The sequence below is a fragment of the Microtus ochrogaster genome, linkage group LG4, assembly GCF_000317375.1.
Source record: "Microtus ochrogaster isolate Prairie Vole_2 linkage group LG4, MicOch1.0, whole genome shotgun sequence".
Lineage (NCBI taxonomy): Eukaryota > Metazoa > Chordata > Mammalia > Rodentia > Cricetidae > Microtus > Microtus ochrogaster.
This window is the reverse complement of record NC_022030.1, coordinates 14,654,799-14,660,676: the sequence shown is the minus strand read 5'-3', so window position 1 is coordinate 14,660,676 and position 5,878 is coordinate 14,654,799. Positions and strand designations below refer to the sequence as shown.

Sequence of the window (5,878 nt, the reverse complement as noted above, 5' to 3'; positions counted from 1 at the left end):
GGGAAAAAGAAAAAAAGAAAATTAAAGATAATGCAAAAGCAAATATAATTATTCCCCTCAAATTTAAAGACTATAAATTTTGAGAGATGTCATTCAGGATGATTAGATGGCCTTTTTGTCTTTCAGCATCTTTAAGGAATCTTGAAATAAACAAAAAAGAAGGTAGATTTTTTTTTCCTGCATTCAAAATAAGATCAGAATATTGAAGGGTAGAAACAGCAGAATAATTGAGTGATAAATTGAGGCTAGAAATGTGACAATAGCTGAGCAGCTACCTTTGGGGTCTGGCTTTAGCAGCAAAAGAAAACATGTCAGAGTCACAGATGAATGAGAGAGTATCAGCACCTCCAGGGATCTGAAGACTGCTCCAGTGGGGTGTGACAGAGTCCACACTAAACTGTAAAAAGTATCCAATGAAGTGGTTTCCAGGCAAGCTATGGTCCCAGTTGAGAATGATGAATGGAAGAACAGATTCCTTTTGAGGCAACGAGACAAAGGGATATGTTGATGTGTTAGTAGACACTTTGTTGACACCAATGAAAACATCCAGAACTATTGGCAAAAGATAGAGAGCACAGATAGGTATAAACTGAGGCCTCAAATTTCCTTTGATAGAGAGACACTGATCCCAGGGATCAGTGATCCCTGTGGTAGGGGAAAGCAATACCATAAAATGGCATGAACTCCATTATCTCCCTAAGTTCTGACTGCAGTCTCCTCTGACCTCAATCTGCTGCTTGACCTTATGCCCTACCACTTCTTTTTCCTTCCTTCCTCCATATTTTCCTTCCTTCCTTTCTTCCTTCCTACTTTTCTTCCTTTGTTCCTTCCTTTGTTCATTTGTTCCTTCCTTCCTTCCTTCTTCCTTCCTTCCTTCCTTCCTTCCTTTCCTTCTTTTATTTTTGAGATTAAATTATAATTACATCACTTCCTTCTTCCCTTCTTCCCTTAAATCTCCTCCATATACTTCTCCTTGTTCTCTTCAAATTCATCTTCAGTCTATATAATGTTACTTGTATGTATATTTGCAGGGCTGATCATTTGGTGCTAGATAAATAAGTGATATGCTCTTTTCCAGAGAAGACTATTTCTTCCACTTTGGACATTCCTTAGTTACCTATAGTTCGTTATGTATGGTTGAGGCCTCGTGACTTTCCCCTGTAGCATGTATATTGTTTTTGTTTTTATTCACTCATGTCTAGGTAGTCATGTTGATGGGACTTTATGGGTGTAATATCTGAGATTACTGGGACACAATCTCACAACAAACTCCCCAATCCTCTTGCCCTTACAATCTCTCCTACTTCTTATGGCAAAACAAAATAATCCCACACTAGTTCAGAATTACATATAATAAAGGGTCATTTAGTGAGGGAAAACTCACAGACCACTGTTCTAGATCACAGTCCTCACACGAATGGGAAACAGGAACAGAGTCTAGCAACCAGAAGTGAGAGCCAAAAGCAAGAGAGTGAATGCATGCTTTAAAGCTGCTTTTATAGCATAAGAGACCATGCCCAAGTGGGATGATACCTTACAGGCGATTGGCTGAAGAAGCTGAAGGAGCTCCCACAGATCCTCCCCCTTTTGTTTAAATAAGAGAGTTCTAAACTCAATACAAAACAATATACACTAGGAACAGATATCAAGTATAAGATGAGAATTACAACCATCACAAACAATATTAAGCAAAGAACACATGCTAAATATTTTAACAATGACTTGCCTAGATCATAGCAGGAATCTTCAACTCCATAGAAGGCCTGAGAAGGGAGATAATATTACTTGAGTAGGCAGGAAGTACAATCAAGCAGCTTCCAAAATGTGCAGTAGATAACCAAGACAATTGGCTGCCTGAGCAATCACACAAAATCTCATTTGCAGTATTGAAGCAACCAACTTTGGTTAAGACCTAGAGTAACTGACAAACCATTTTCAGAAACAGGAACATTTTCAGAACCATCTTACCCTGTCTTGGAAGGGGTTGACAGTCTTTTTTCTTGTATCCTAGTTGTCCAGTCTGGACATTGTGGAATTTGTCAGTGGTTGAGACATGGGCAGTTCCTTGGCCAGATGTGCCAAGAAGAAAACAAACTCCAAATGGAGTGTCTTTGGTGCTCAACACTCTGTTGGGAATAGATTGGTACTGTCAGGAGCAATTGTGTTGTTTAAATGTCATGTTGTACAGATCTTTCAAGTGGTTGAAGGTTACCTATCCATGCAAAATACAATCTCTATGTATCTAAAGAACCTAATTAGCCTAACTAAAAGTATAACAAATATGAATTGACCTATGGGGGGAAGTGCTGTGGGACAATAGTCTTTAATCCTGACACATTATTTTTAATAAAACACTGATTGGCCAGTAGCCAGGCAGGAAATATAGGTGGGACAACCAGGCAGGAAGTAGAGGCATGGCGACAAGAACAGGAAAATTCTGGAAAGGGGAAAGATGCAGTCTACAGTCATCACCCAGACAGAGAGGAAGCAAGATGAGAATGCCTTGCTGATAAAAGGTACCAAGCAGCATGGCTAATACAGATAAAAATAATGGGTAAATATAAGATGTAAGAATGAGTTAATAAGAAGCCTGAGCTAAGAGACCAACCAGTTTATAATTAATGTAGGTCATTGAGTGTTTATTTGGGACTAAACAGTTGTGGGGTCTGGTGGGACAGAAACCTCTGTCAACATACTCCTCTTCCAAAATAATCCCTAAGTCATAGCTGTGAAAAGTGCTTTGTAGATGTATCCATTGGGGCTGAGCTCCACTACTCTGCATTTTGTTTGGTTGTGTTTTTCCATAATGCTCTCTGGAGCAAAGAAAAGATTTATTGATGAGTGGTGAGGAATACACTTATCTGTGTGTATAAGAATAGATATTTAGAAGGTAGTTCAGGATTATGCTGTTTTAGTAAAATGATGATTGTAGGTTCTCCTCCAAGATTCATGATTACACTAGCACCAATTAACTGGCCAGGTTATCAGGCATGACTTTTCTCATGATAGACAGGCTTTCATTCCAATTACGGGCCTGTTGGTTGTTGCCAAGGTATGTTTGCCACTATAGCATTCTTAGGGTTATGCCATGCTCGTCATTTTGGTTCATCAGTATCATAGCTGGGTAGAACTGTTGCTTTCTTCTTTCCTTTAGAAGCTTGCATGGTGCCTTCTGGTACCATGAAAGTCAGTCTTTAGGGTGGAAGTCATCTTGCAAGTTATTTTTCTCCTCCTGCTTTTAAATTGCTGTATCCTCATTGCCGGGGAGAATGACTACAAATGCTAGACAATTAATAGTTATGAAATGAGCGAAATTAGCTTTTACATGGTGATAAAGAAGTAGAAGTCTCAATGCAGACTTTTCTCCTTGCATAAAGCACTCTGAATGGCACACATGTCTCTTTCTTATGTTACTGCAGCTAGGGAGCACTTATGAAGTGCTGAGCACTGCAACAGTGAAGCAGATGGAAATCCAGTCCAAGACACAGCCTCTGCTCTCAAGGATTTTATCTTCTTGAAGGAAAAATGAAGATACTATAAGACCTAACAGAACCTCAAGTGGAAACAAAATAAGAACAAAATATTTCACGAATGCAGAAAAATCATCTTGTTGGCTTCTAAGAGGAAGCCCAATAGTAAGCTTGTAGACTGAGCATAACCCCTTGGGGTTCAAGAGTGGATTGAAAACAATGGGCTGAATCAGAACCATGATGAGCTTGCTGCAGGACCAACTGAGGGTGCATACTGGAAGTCCATGGGCTGTGTCAGATCATCATGCTCTTGATCTCATTAGGGAAGATCTAGAATATTGTTACACAGATAAGGAAACTAAGACTTAGAGAAGTCACAGAGCTAAGCACAAAGATGGATTTTGTCACCAGGCAGTGTGAGTCCTCAGCCCTCAACTGAGTAGCTGAACTCTAATTCTTACTTCTGCGAGAAGAGGACATGCTACGAGTCTTGAACAGAGTTTGAGGGAAGGAGATAGTAAGAGATGAGTTTCCAAGTATGTAGGAGCTCTTAGCACTTTGTTTTCAGTGAAAGACTTCTCTCAAGGCACTGGGGAAAATGATACAGTCTATCTCAAGTTTCATAATAAGAACCAATACTGTGAAGATGAGAGGGGGTGAATGATGACACTTGCATTTGGCTGGAAAGAATGAAAAAGACCCTTGGGCTGATGTGACAAAATTCAAGCAGAAGAAGCTCAGGTCTTGAGAGACATAGATCTGAGTCATCTTTTCAGTGAGATACGGTAAGTGGTAGATAAACACTGAGAGTTATTGCAACCAATTACATTTTTATATTCACTAATGTCAAATAAAGTTTATTGTCAGCAACACAGACAAGAAATATAAATTTCAATAGTTTCCTGAGCACATATGAAAATTAAATGTTCTCATTTCTAGCAAGAGATTTCAACATCTATTGGTGAACTGCATTTATCAATCTCATTAAAATTACTGCAGTAAAAGGTGGCATAGATTTCCCTGAAACTGCTTAATGGGTTTTAACGGCTTTTATGGAAAGCTTTACCTGAGCCTAGTAAAATTTCTATTAAAATTTCCCGTTATTTGTCCCCTGGGACCTATATTTTTATAAAGTTACTTTTAATTGCATTTTTGCCTATTGAAATATTTACTCACTGGTTTTGACTTATTTTTTTGTTTTGTTTTTTTTTTTAGTATTTTTTTAAATTTATTTATTTATTGAGGATTTCTGCCTCCTCCCCGCCACCGCCTCCCATTTCCCTCCCCCTCCCCCGATCAAGTCCCTCTCCCTCATCAGCTTGAAGAGCCATCAGGGTTCCCTGGGCATCCCCCTGAATATTAACCTTCATCAGGCGATGAAAGGAGACAGAGACAGAGACCCAAATTGGAGCACCGGACAGAAATCTCAAGGTCCAAATCAGGAGCAGAAGGAAGGGGAGCACGAGCAAGGAACTCAGGACCACGAGGGGTACACCCACACTCTGAGACAATGGGGATGTTCTTTCGGGAATTGACTTATTTTTTTTTTTTTGCTCTCTTCTAATCTCCACTGTATACAACAGGAAGCATCAAGGGCGGGTCATCCAGGTGTAGTGAGGAACACAGTTGCGAAAGGCAAGAGAAGGATTTTTCATTGCCCCCTACTCATAACTGGAAGATATCACCAGACTCATTTATCCAGAAATGAGGAGCATGTATTAAGCCCTTGCTAATGTTCTTTCATCATGTATCCTATAATACACATGGTGAGTCCACCATCAGAACCCTTGGAAAGCCATTTAGCTCTATTAGCCACATCCATGATGCAAAGAATTTTATGTTTAAGTACTACAAGTGGAACAATTCCTATTTTAAAAATTAATGCTAATTCCTCAAAAAATTAAGGTCTTAATGCTGTTGAACTTAAAACAACTTAAACACATTTGAAATTCTCAATATTTGTTCTATCTATCTGTTGAGGTGTGTGTGGGGGGGGGTCTTACTGTGTTTCCTAGAACTCACTGTGTGACTGATGTTGGCGTCAAACTTGCTGTGATCTTTCTGTCTCAGGCTACTAAATATTTTATGGTATTGTGCACATCTGCCGCTGGCTCTATGCAGTTATCCCTCAAACTTTCCAGGAAATGATGACAGAGCCCTGCACCCACTCATAGACCTTGAACAGTTTGTGGCTACTCCTCTGGTTTGTTCTAGGATGTAAAAGAAAATGCTCTCTGTGCTTTCTGAATGTCTTTGTGCTCAAGGTTGAAGTGGGGGGTACATTGATATGGTTTTTACAAATTGACAGCCTCAGAAAAGCAAGGGAACAAAAACCCAGACAATACCAAGAGTGCCATTGTGTCTTCAGTATGATCATACTGCATTAGTAAAAAGAACCTCCCCCCCCC

At 39.6% G+C, this 5,878-nt stretch overlaps 1 non-coding gene across 1 annotated transcript; it reads left to right on the top strand.

The window, feature by feature from the left end:
* The first annotated feature begins 5,628 nt into the window (after positions 1-5,628).
* On the top strand, positions 5,629-5,755 carry LOC113457716. Its single transcript, XR_003378225.1, has one exon. It is a non-coding gene; the product is annotated as a small nucleolar RNA SNORA31 (small nucleolar RNA).
* Positions 5,756-5,878: the final 123 nt, after the last annotated feature.